At 47.7% G+C, this 12,502-nt stretch overlaps 1 protein-coding gene across 6 annotated transcripts in view; it reads left to right on the forward strand.

The window, feature by feature from the left end:
* Positions 1–689: 689 nt before the first annotated feature.
* CACNA1I (calcium voltage-gated channel subunit alpha1 I) overlaps positions 690–12,502 on the forward strand; it is a 165,990-nt gene continuing 154,177 nt past the window's right edge. For 3 of the 6 annotated variants that reach the window (XM_077783406.1, XM_077783409.1, XM_077783411.1), the window contains exon 1: positions 1,611–1,750. The gene's annotated coding sequence lies outside the window, so the exon portion shown is untranslated. Of the gene's footprint in view, positions 918–992; positions 1,585–1,608; positions 1,751–12,502 lie in introns of those variants that run through there. The other 3 variants (XM_077783408.1, XM_077783407.1, XM_077783410.1) reach the window with 3 other exon arrangements.

Consider the following 12,502-nt stretch of genomic DNA (forward strand, 5'->3'; position numbering starts at 1 on the left):
ACATGTGAGCTACCTTAAGGTAAAATCAGAGTGGTTCTGACTTTACCAGAAGGTGGGCTTGCTCCATTGCCTTCCTATGGAGAGTTAACATCCAAGGGTCTGTTTCTCACTATGATGAAAGTGCTTGGTTTCCCAGCCATTTGTAATTTAGATGTGTTAATTACCTTGACCCAGCTATGCTAGCCATGCAATGTCTGTGACAGCTGGAGTGGACATTGTCTTGGTGAGGGAGGTTTGGAGAGACTGTGTGGAACTACAAGGAGGCAGGAATGTCTCCATGTCTCATAACGTGGAATTTTATTGGTCTGAACAGGACAAACATATGAAAAGCCTTGAGGAGTTTGATGGCTTCCTGTAGTGTCTGTTTTCCAGAGCAGACTTGGGATCCCCAGAAGGAAAACTGAAGGTTGATGCTTCAAGAATGAGGGGCTTGCGCTCATGTGGGGTAGGGCTGCTCAGCCACAGAATGGGACCAGTGGGGGCAGATGGCTGTGCTGGCCCTCCATTGGATAAGGCTTGGGGAGGCTGTACTCTGTTCTAGCCATTAGAAGGTAGGATTCCTGCACGTTATCCATCCCTCTCATTTTCCCCTGGCTTCACAAAATGGCATAGGAAACTAATTTGCAGAGAGTTGTTCCCACCCCCTGAGTTCCAGTAACAGATCTGGGAAGTAGGATGGGGCAGAGAGGAGGGATTGGTTTTGAGGGAAGGACTTTTGGGGGAGGGTTGTTTGGTTTTTTAACTCTTCTTAAATGATAATTCTCTAACCTGCTTGATCTGTGACCTGCAGAGGGACACAGCCTTAAAAGTTCAAGGAAAGGCAATCATGCTGAAGCCAGTGCCCACCAGAAAAGGAAGGCTGAGTGGGCTGAAGGAAGGGGCAAACCACCTGCCCTAAGACCCCACCATGGATGCAGGTGTGTGATGGTGTGCAAGGAGATTTCTGCCTTTCCTCCCCTGTTGTAAGAATTCCTGCATTCTGCGCCTCTAATTGTAGGTTCCCCTAAAGACATTTGGTGTCACTGTAAGGACGGTGTTTCACTCTCCCTCTCTGCCTGTACAATTATTCTCTCTCTCTCTCTCTGTGCAGTTTGCTCCATAAGCCGTTGGTGAACATACCATGAGACAGAGAGAGAGCGAGACAGACAGAAACCACACACCAGCCCTTCCTCCTCACTTTCCTACCATGGAATAGCTTACCTTGCCCCCACCCACACCTCCAATGTCCTGCAATTATTTTGACCCTCTCTGGTCTTTTTGGAAGGAAGCTTCTGTCACTTTTTAATACCACTCGCCTGGGAAAACAGAGGCAATACCCCTCCAAGCCCTCCTGTGAAGGAAGAGGTCCTTTGTTTTAACCTCTTTTTGTTTGCTCTGACTCTAGAGCTTCAGACTCCAGCCCGAGCAGCCACAATTTCTTACCATGTATTCTCCTTTTAAACCATCTCCTTCCTGCACACGCTCAGTCCTTGCAGGCACGGATCTAACACAAGTCCCCGCTCCTCGCCGGCAGGTTCTTTGCTCCCCATCACTCAGCTGATCCTGATCTTTTTTTCTCCTATTCTCCCCACCCCGGGCACCGAGGTGTGTGTGTCTGCGTGTGAGTGTGCCTGTGTGCAAGGGGGGGGGAGGTGGGGGGGCCTTTTTTTTATCTCAGTGGGGGAATTTTTTCAAAGCATCTTCATTATTATTTTATTTTGCTTCTCTGACTTGGAGACTTCTCCCTCGGAGATTTCTTTTCCATGCAAAGGTAGGTGAGATGCATGCACACCTGGCTAACCTTGTGTCTGTCTTGTTTTGCTGTCCTTTTAATAGAAAACTTGCGCCCACCCATGTACCTGCATCATTCCTGTTCTGTTTCGTACCTGTTTCCTCTCTGGCAGAAGTAAAGCTGAGGGTAGACATGTCTGTAATGTGAATAATTCTGTCTTTCCAGAGAGGAAAGTTGTTTCTGTGTGCATGTCCGGTGGTACGTGTATGTCCGAGTGCAGTGCCCATGTATGTGAAACTGCCTCTGTTTACCCAACAAGTAGCAATAATTGATTTTGGTGTGTGTTTTGGGCAGTGGTCATGTCAGAAAGGGGACAACTGTGTGTCCAGTAGTTCATGACCATGAGCAATTGCAGCAGGGAATGTGTATCTCGTAGATAATCAGCAGCTCTTTATACATGACTGTAAATGGTAAAAGGAGGGAGAATAATTCCAGGAATTGGAAATTTAGCCCTGGTTAGTTTGTTCTGTTATTATGGGGAAGGATGGTGGGAAAGAGGGAGGGTTACAAAATCTCCTCCCTGGAGAGGTAACTGCCTGAGACTTGTAAATACGTAACTTTTCCTAAAACCTTCTCACTGTTTAGGGTCTTCTTGGGTTTGGGGTATTGGTTTTTTTTTTTGTTGTTGTTTTTTTTTTTTTTTTTCCCCAAAGCAAGAGTTCGGTCTTGGATTCAGGTCTCCTAATTTGTCTTTTCTTGTTTTGTTTATGGTTGTTATTGCATTTCAATTGCATGTGCAACATCCTGAAAAGAGACACGGAATAGGATGTACTCTAATTCAGCAAAATGCATCATCTTCTGTGCATCACTGGAAGCTGTTGGCTGGAGTCAGGGGTTGGAGCGGGGTGGAAACAGAAGAATTAGAAAAGAAGAGAAACAGAAATAATGTTAGACCTTGTTGACCGGCAATTATCAGGCATATTTTCTGCCAGTACTGGTTTTCGTAACCCTCTTGATGGTTACCTTTTGCTTCTTGGTAACAGCAGCTGTGTGACAAGTACTGGTGGTTTTGAAAAAATAAAAAGCCAGAAAGAAAAAAAAACCCCATATATATATATATATAATTTCCCTGTAAATTATTGCAAAGAAAAATGGTAAACAGCTAAAGCAGAACTTGTTGTGCATTTTCTCTCTGCTAATAGGTGTTTATCTCACTGATATGGGGGTTGCTACTGGTTCTGTGTCCCTGTCACTTAGAAGACTGCTATGTAAATTGTCAGTTGTTTCTGTGTGCTATTGCAGAGCTCCTGATCTTAGATTTGGGCTAGTGACTAAGGATTTATTATCTCAAAGAAGGAAGGGGTCTGCTGACCCTCCATCTCGTTTACCCCTCTGTGTTTTAACTCTGACACGTAAGCTTCTCTATCAGTGAAAAGAAATCCTCAAGCACTTTCTTTTCTCAACAGCCTACCTGCAAAGAAACTTTTAATTGAGAGCACTGCAAAGGGAATCCAAGAGCTCCATTTTTGCTCCCCTTCCCCTTTATATTTTAAGGACACCTGAGCAGCTCTGCCCCAACCAGCACTGCCCCATCCCTGAAGTCTGGGCAGGCACACAACCTCAGGCAGGAGGGAGCTGCCTGTAAGGGACTGAGAGCATTTATTCCTCTCTCCATTAAATAACAAAATAGCTTCATGCCATGGCACTGGATGTGATCTTCCTCAGAAGGGCAGCAGTGCATGCCTGTCAGTGAAGGTCTGGTGCCACCATCCTCTCCCAGGCCAGCTGGGAAGCAGGCAGGGATGGAGTCTGGGCATGGCACTGGGTTTCTTGCCCACTGCCAGGGTGCTTGCATCACGCTGGCTGGGCAAGGGTGCAGTACCTGTTTGGGAAAGCCTTGGCCCTGACTGCAGCAGGAAGGTGGGGAAAAGCAGCTTCCCTGCAAATCTCACTAGAAAGCTGTGTCTAAACAGTGGCCCCCCTCGATGCACATGTGCCTTGCCAGGATATCTGGTAGTGAATATCTCTGAGGAGAGTCAGGGGGACAAAGAAGCTTTGATCTGCCACATCTAAGGTTTGCCTTGTGAAGCCTGGATCAATCTGACAGTGCCTATTATTAAAGGGGATTATGCCAACCTGTTTCGTGTTTTATCTTTCAAAATGTCCCCTTTTTGCTGTCTTGGGAGTGTTTTCAGGCTGTGGATCTGGCTGATGCAGGGCCAGGACATCCACAGCCATCAAGGGAGTGAGTGGGATGCTGTCTCACAAGGAGCTCTGTGCTTGCCTGTGGGTGTTTCTGGGTAGGCATGTGGCCTTGGTTTTGGGATATGAGGAGACCAGCTGGGCTTCCTGGGCTTTCCCACAGTGCACCTACAATGCTGGGTGAGCTTTCCTCTGTCCTCACTCTTGTCCCCATCAAGAGCAGCACCTTCCTTTATGGTCCAGTCCTGAGCATCCTCAAGGAGCCAATAATGCACCTGTGCCCCAGGCTGCAGTTTTAGCATCTCCTCTAGTCCTGGGCTGGCTTGCTTGCTTCCTTCCACCAACCCACCTGGCTGCATCTCTGCTGTCTGATCCAGTTTTGGAGAGCCCATGTGTCCATGCCCAGTGTGACATGGTGCCAGCCTACAGCCCCATTTAATGTTAGAGCCCTGTGCCATCGGCAGCAAGGCACACCAGGAAAATGTCCCACACCAGACTGGCTTATGCTGAGCCCTGGCCACCTCTGATTTTGGGGAAAAGCTTGCAACTCCAGGCTGTGCTGCAAAGAAGGCACATGCTTGGTCAGCTTTTTTTCCTAGCGAAAAAAAAAAAAATTGTTCAAACTAATTTTTATTCATTTTTCTCAAAGAGAACAAGTGTCTACAGCTGGAAACTCATGAAAAGCACACCCAGTGTTAGAAATCTTTAAAAGAATGGGGCACTGATTTAAAATAAATTTAATCTTTTACTAAATTGAAGTCCCAGTCCTGCACATTCAAGCAAGCAGGTGAATTTCTGCAGTTGCCTAGAGCTTACTAGAACCTCTGTGTCCATGGATGCGTTCAGTAATCAAGTGGTACAGGTGGATCTGCAAGATCATATAGTACCACTTCTTAGCTATATTAAAAAAAAAAAAATACTAGATGGGATAATATAGGACTGATTTGAAGGGTGTTCAAAATTTGTAAAACCTCAAACTGCTCCTGGAAAGTAGAATTTTCTTGTCAGTTATGCAGAGGTACATTGTTGTTTACAATGACCTAATATAGGCAGCTTACTTGGTTTATTTGTCTGTGTATGAAGTGCATACCTTGAAGCTCCTAGAAATCACACAGTGGCTTGAAGAGTGTCTTATACTGATACAAAATTTATTTAAACCCTCTAATCATAACTCAAATTGCATAAATCAACCCAGTAACTTTGTAATAAACTTGCTCTCCTGGTACTTGTCAGGCCTCAGTGTTTGAAGCACCGCAGTGTGCCCTGAAGAGCAATCAGCCCAGTGTATCAGGAACTAATTGCAATGAGGAGATGTCAGAAAATGCCTTCTCTCTTGCCTTGAACTGGAGGTGTGTGCTGTTGTGGTGGCATAGGAGGGATGTGTTTTCTGGGCCAAGCCAGCCTCAGTCACCAGGGGCTTTGCAGATTCATACCTTGCAGCCTGTGGGCTCCTGGTGTGGAATCCTGCTTGTTGGTGTTTTCTGCAGTAGCTTGTGCTTCCCAGCACCTGCAGAATGCAGTGCAGAAGCCCTATCTCTGTGTGATCAAGGCAGGATTGGAAGGGTGCCTTCAAAAGCAAAGGTTGTTACCCTCTTATCAAATGTGTGTGTGTATTAAAAAGAAAACAAAACAGTTCCAAGAATACTGCTTGTCTCTGCTTCTGACATCATCTGCAGCATGGGCACCACATCCTCCTCCTTTGTCTGCATGCAAAGTTCCATGGGGGCATCCCTGGAGGGCAAGCAAAGGGCATATCCTTATGAAACTACTGGGTTTGGGGCTATGGCCATGGGTTGAATAGGATGGAGAGGATCTGCTGACCTGTGCTGTTGGTAGCTGGTGAAGTGATAAATGCCAGGGATTTTGCTGTGTGATGTGACTGCTGAAAGTGCCTGTCTGGTATGATCATTAGTATGGGGGGACAGAGGGTAGGGAAGATTTACATTTCCTTTTTCTGAGGTGTCAGACTTTGGCCATGGCTACAAAAACACTGCTGAATAGAGAGCACAGGTGGGGTTAGTGGTGTTAAACCTTGCTCAGATGTTGTGCTGCCTTAGTGTGTCTGTCTGACAGGCTCAATTAATTTGTTTTTCAGGACAGAGGTTAGGAATGGATTTTCCTGCAGGAAAATCTGTTGGACTGTCAGGAATGGTTGGGATCCTGTTTCTGCTGCTGCATGTGTGTGTTTGCAAATGTGGGCATGTGTATACAAGTGTGCCCAGAACTTTCTTGCATCTCATCTCGGAGTGGGGACTTTTGGCAGTGTTGATGCCTTCAATTGCTTGGGCAATTTGTTTCTCTTTATTTTGCCTTTAAACCTACTCTGAGTTTGGCAGCAGGGATGGATGGAGGTAGGGGGCAGAGTAACTCATTATGGACTCTTTCAGACTGGGTTTTCTGGCAAGGCTGCAAGGAATTGGCTTGGATATAGGGGTCCATTTCAGGTGTGCGGTCAGATATACTTGCACTGGTGTCTTTGCTGCTTTTCAGTGATTGCTATTCAAGCACTGAAAAGTCCCAGCTTTGCTTTTTTCCCCCCTGGTGACATCAGGGAGAGAAGGGGACTTTCAAGCTTATGTAAATGAGTAGCAGTGTCAGTAATCAAATCATGGGGGATGCAGGGGAACCATCACAAGGTCCTGGTCCATCTATTGACCTGAGATTGAATAGCCTGTAGGCCTTTGCAGAAGAGTTAGCAAGATTGCCTCTTTGCTTCTAGAAGATTCCCATCTTCAGAGCTACATTTCTTTCCCATATCCTCTCTCCTTTCTGGAGGCAGAGCCTGGGGCATCATCACACTCCACATAGCTTTAGCTCCCTTCCTGTTTTTGTTTTTGCCAAGACTTAGTTTGCTCCAATTGCATAGCTGTGTTTATGCAGATTATCTCCTTTGGAGGGATTGAGGGGGAACATGAACTTTTAGAGAGGAGAGAGGTTGGGGATGTAACCCTTGATACACCCCAAAGCTCTTCATATCGTGTTCCCTTTAGATGTGCTGCTTACTGTTTCCACCTCACCATTTCCATTTTTGTCCTGGGGAATCTCCTCTCCAGATGTGAGTGGTGACAGTGAGTTGGGAAAAAGACTGGAGGTGGTAAGGATGCTTGTGCGGAAGTGGCAAGTTGCATTCAGTTCTGTGCTGTGACAGGGACTAGGAAGTCTCCTGGGGTCTCCCCACTCCTTGTATGCTGCTGTTTTCCTGCTCCTGCTCATTCCAACAGATCCTGATGCTGGGTTGGGCTGGGCATTGGGATGGAGACAAAAAGGGCAGAGAGGCTGGTACAGGAAGGATGGTGTGGAACAGCAGAGCTTCTCACTGTCAGCTTATCCTGTGTGGGAGCAGCCCCAGGATGCCCTTTTCCATCCACCCGTACAGGTGCAGTGCTGGCAGCTGCAGCATGGGGCCCCTGTCCTTGTGGTGGGCAGGGGCTGCAGCTCTGCTCTCCCAGCGTGGGTTTCTCTCAGAGGCACAGCTGAGGTATTTGCACATTTTGTGTTTCCTGCAGCACTTTAGGATCTGGGTCCTGAAGGGTTAAGAGTGTGAGGATGGCCTCAAAGCCATCATTGCTGATAGCCTATGACACCACTGTCTTCCTCTTCATCATCTTCATCTGACCTGAAGGAAAGTGTAAACAGCACATTAATTACTTCCCCGCGTGATGATAAACCAGGTTTTGCCTGCCAGTGGAGATGCAGTAAAATAACACAGAGGGAACTAGGAAGGTCAGAAAGATGGGTAGAAAATAACTTAATGACATTAATCTTAGGAAAAATGCAAGCGAGTGCATTTGGAGGCAATCAGAAGCCTGGAACGTGGGCTCTGAGAACTGGCGAGGGGCAAGGCGGGCCGGCCGAGGCCCGGGGCCGCGGTATGGCGGTAGATGGCACAGCGCACAGGGGCTAAGGAGATTAATTTGCGAGCAAGGATTAAGTGCTAAAGATGTGCGGCTTGGCTAAGCGGTGGTTTTAAGCGGGAGGAGATGACAGGAGTTCTCTCAAGGGAAAGGTGTCCGTGCGCACGAGGAGGAGGGATCGCTGGAGCTGTGCGGACCGAAGCAGCGCACGGGGAGAGCGGGGCTGGTTTAAAAGGGAAAACACCGACTCTGGGGCAGTCTCCACAGAGATAGATCTGTTGCAGAATAGAGTCGCCCCCAGAAGGAGATTTTTAGAGGCTGTTCACTTGGAACAGCAAAAATGAAAACAATTTGTTGAAAACAAGTACATGTATTCTCTGGGAAGCAGTGGGATAAAGTTACGGTCTTCAGCAGCAGTCACCTCTGGGTCTCAAACACTCCACATAGGTCAGGTAAAGATTTTCCAATGGGAAACTTCTTCCTCCTCTGTATTGCCTGCACCCAAAGTGACTATATTACTCCTATACCTTTTCTTCTCTCGTTGTTTACTTTTTTCTCTTTATCTCTCCAGCAAAATTTTTACTGGTCTGCATAACATCTCCTTTGGCTTGGCAAAGGGCTTCTTAGCAATGTAAGCAGATCCCCACTTTGCTGTGCCTTGAGCAGGGACCAGAGGTACAGACGGGATGGGGCTATCTGAGCCACACGACAGGGAAGTGATACATTGGACATTGACTGTGATGATGAGGGTGGGAGTGTCCAGGAGATCAGGCTTTCCTCTTTCTACAGCCGCAAAATGCTGCCTGCAGTACAGGTTGAAGGCAGGGTATTGTTGAGACTTCAGGACAGATAGTTTGCTCATTTTGTCCTGTGCTGGCTGGACTGCTCCTTCCCCTGCTCAGTGGGATGCAGGAATTTCTTCTGCTCCCTGTCTTTAACAGGAGGAGGGGTGTAAAATGACCAGAAAAATGGGTGAGGCTGTCAAGTGCTCAAGCAAATCTAGCAGAGGATAATAGCACGTGTGTGGAAAGAAGGCACAGCAATTAATCAGCATGCAGCTGCAAAAGCAGCAGGTCATGCGCATGTGACCAGGGCAGGGAAGCTGGGAGACCTTGGCTCTGGTGCAGGCCACGGATGTTGTTCTTCAGGGGCGTGTGGGAGCACCAGCATCTGTGAGAGATGGATTCGGGCACCATTTGGAACACTCCTTGATGGCTTTCTGCCACATCCCGTTGCATTTGGAAGTGCTGAGATGATGGAGATGTAAAAACTTCTGTTTCAAATTAATTGCTAAGAAAAGTGACCCTATTCCTTGCTGCTACTTATACAACCCCATGCATGCACAGGCAGATGAGAACAGGCGCTGTCTCATGCTAACAGGCAGAGAAACATGCCAGTGCCAGCTGAACACAAACACGGAGCTGGGTACCACTAATTATGTTGTACCACGACAAACGCTCCAAATGTGAAACCTGTATGACTAACACATCCCTGCAGCCAGACGCAGGCATCAAAGGTAACGCTTGCCACTTATAGCAGCAAACAAACGCGGGCTCACCGCCGTGCTCAGCACAGTGCCCCGGGAGGCTCACGCAGCTCCTGAACGGGGTCACCCACACGCATTCTGAAATAGCCCACGCAGTCAGAGACCTCCTTAAATAAGTCTGGGCCTGTGCAAAGCTGGCTGCAAAAGCCATGCCCCCAGATGCTTGTCAACTTTTGGATGGATGTTGGGAGATGATAAATAAATATGTGTGCCTCAGGTGCTGCTCCAGCTGATGGGACCATCTTGCTCTCCCCTGCAACACCAGCTGGAGGTTGTCATTTTTGTCCCTCTTCTGCAAGGGTGTTAGCAGGACAGAGTGCTAACAGCTAACGGCTGTGCTTCCTGCTGCTTCTGAGTAATGGGTGACTGATGGTGATGGATGATTTGGAAAGGACTTGTGTGCCTCAGAATGGGAGGTGCTGTGTTTACATTTAAAGGAAATATACTCTGTACTTTCATTTTTGATGTGGGACCCCAGTGCTGTCTGTGTGAGCAGTGTGCAGGCAGAAAGGAACAGCTCTGAGGCAGTGTGGTCTGGCAAGGGATACAGGGTTAGGGATGATGGTGGGGAAGGTGAACTCTGAGGATGGTCCCACATGAGAATGGAGTTGTATCCTGCTGGACTCTGGGTGGATCCTCTCCAGCACTGGGACAGTGCTCTGGGGACCTCCCTCTGGTATTTCCCACTCCTGGCTGGCTGTGAAAGGCCCTTTCACTGTCAAGCTGCAATAGTCCAGACACAGCTGCATGAAAGGTCCTGTCAGCCCTCCCTCACCCATGGCTCTTTGTCGGCCCCTCTGCCAAGGGGGCAGTGAGGAGCTGGGAGGCTGCTTTGGCTGGAGTGTGGTGCCTGCAGAACACCTTGGGCTGGCTCGCTCATGGCAGGTCATGGCACTGACAGCCCTGGGATGCTGGCTGCAGCCTTAAAGGGGGAGTCTGAGCACTTCTGCAATGCATGCCAGGGGGTGATATCGGCCTTTTTGGACAGACAGCCCTAATCTGTAGTGCTTCTCCTGCATTGTGATATTTTCTTCTTTTATTCCTAACCAATTTCCTCTTCTCATTAAGTCCATAACTTCTCTTGCTGTTTTAGAGCATCCTTCTCCCTTCCTCCTCAGTAGTCTGGCAGGGCCAGGTGCTTCTGGGGAAGGGTTGAGCCAGAGGCTGTCAGCTTCTCTTGCGCTTGCCAAGGCAAAGAGCTCCCTGCCAGCGCACATGCCCAGAGCAGGTGTGCGTGCCGGATGCAGCACCAGTAGGTGCTCAGCTCAGGATGGTGGTGGCTTTAAATGGTCCTTGGGCATGGACAGTGCAGACTTAAGACCTGGATCCACAGAAGGGTTTGCCACAGGCTGTGCAGGGAGGGAAGCAGGAGGAGCTGCCAGCCCACAAATAACTTCCCTTCCCCTGGGACGGAAGTGCAGCTGGTGTAGCATCACTCCTTCAGTGGTATGTGACTTTTGCAGCAGAATGTTTTTATGTATTTGGGGACATTTGGCCAGGTAAGTCCAGAGTGGGGAGGATTTGTTTTTTTCTGGTGGATCTGGCCTGCTGCACTTGCTGGGGTTAGAGTTGCCTGAGCAAAAGTCTGAGTGAGAAGAACATGCATCTGGCCACCCCATAACCCTCATTTTGTATCCTTGTCCTCCTGTATTGCCCTTGTCACAGTAAGCTGCACTTGCACAAAGGGGAGGTTAGAGGCATCCCAAAGACAAATTCTGGAGATTTATAATTCTCTTGAGTCTTACTACAACTGCCTTTTATCTAGGTAGGAACCCTCTCCATTGATGCACATTTTGCTCTGTATGCAGACAAATGCATTTGCCAAACTCATTCCTCATTTTGATTTAAACAGGGCTCCCCTGGGTTGAAATACTGTAGCAGGCTGACTCCAACCAAGTTACAGAGTAAAGCTACAGCAAAGGAAGGCCAATGATTGCAAGGCCATAGAAAATAGTAGTATTGCATAAGTTGCAGCCTGACAAAAATAGGGAAAATAGCTGATTCCAACCTCCATATCTGAAATGGTAGGGGAGACATCCCTGGACCTATCTCTGGCAGAAAAAACACTCTACTCTTCTTTGAAGTTGAGATGGGAGGACTAACTGTGTGAAGAGCTTGGAAGTGCCCCAGTGCTTGATTTTTCCCTCTCTCTCTTTTGACACAGAATATTAATCCTGCTTAATGTAGGAAATACATTGTGATCACAGCCTTGGGAGGAAGAACAGGATTTAATCTCAGGAAGGTAACAGGTATTACTCACATCTCCAGTGGGGCAGCTGTCATTCAAGGACTGTATTTAGCTTCAGGACTTCCAAAGGGATTCACCTGGCCTTGTGTCCATATCAGCCCTAATGAGTCAGTCCGAGCTACACAAATTAGAGTGATGAACTGTCTGTGATAAACACACTACCCAGTTTGTGTGTATTTCACATGGGCAGAGCAGCTTCCCTAAATCCCAGCTGCATCTAGCAGTGGTGAGATGGAGAAGAGGCCCTGGATGCTTGCTGAAGGAAAGCAGGGAAATGCTGATGAGGTTGTTTCTCCTATTCCTTTTCTCAGTTGTACTGGCAATTATGAAGCTTTGTACGCTGCAGTTTGGAACTGTCATGCCCTCATCAGTGTGCATGCTCTGAGCACCATAATAAGTAATTCCTCCTGGCTGTCTCTGCTAATCTTTCTCCTCTGTGCTGTAATGGGAGGGAAGTTGGGCTCAGCCACTGCATGTTAATAGCCTGCGAGGGAGCCAGCTCAGAGCAGGCAATGGGGAGCTGGTGGGAATAGGGAATGAAAAATGTAGTATAAGTAGTTGCATGGGTGTCCAGAGTCAAAAATCTGCTGGAAGATTTTTTGAAAACAGTAGTGATAGATGGTGACAAGGATGCAATGTAAGTTTTTTCACAGGGCATAAAAAATTATGAACAGCATCCCAAAGCCAGTCAGGAGACATGGAATCTGTTCTTTCCAATAGCTGCAGGCCTTTGGGATAATGAATTCAAAGAGTCTCTCTGCTATCCCCTAAGGGACACTGTGTCTGCTTTCTAAACCCCTGCACTTGCTGCTCTTTATTCTGACAAATACCAAGCCTTGAAGAACAAGCAAAGCTTTGGATCAAAATGTGTATTGGAAGCAGGAGGATGAGAAAACAGGATAGGTAGGCAGAGGTGTCACAGTCTCATCTGGGAGTGATGG

The sequence above is a fragment of the Lonchura striata genome, chromosome 5, assembly GCF_046129695.1.
Source record: "Lonchura striata isolate bLonStr1 chromosome 5, bLonStr1.mat, whole genome shotgun sequence".
Taxonomy (NCBI): Eukaryota; Metazoa; Chordata; class Aves; order Passeriformes; family Estrildidae; genus Lonchura; species Lonchura striata.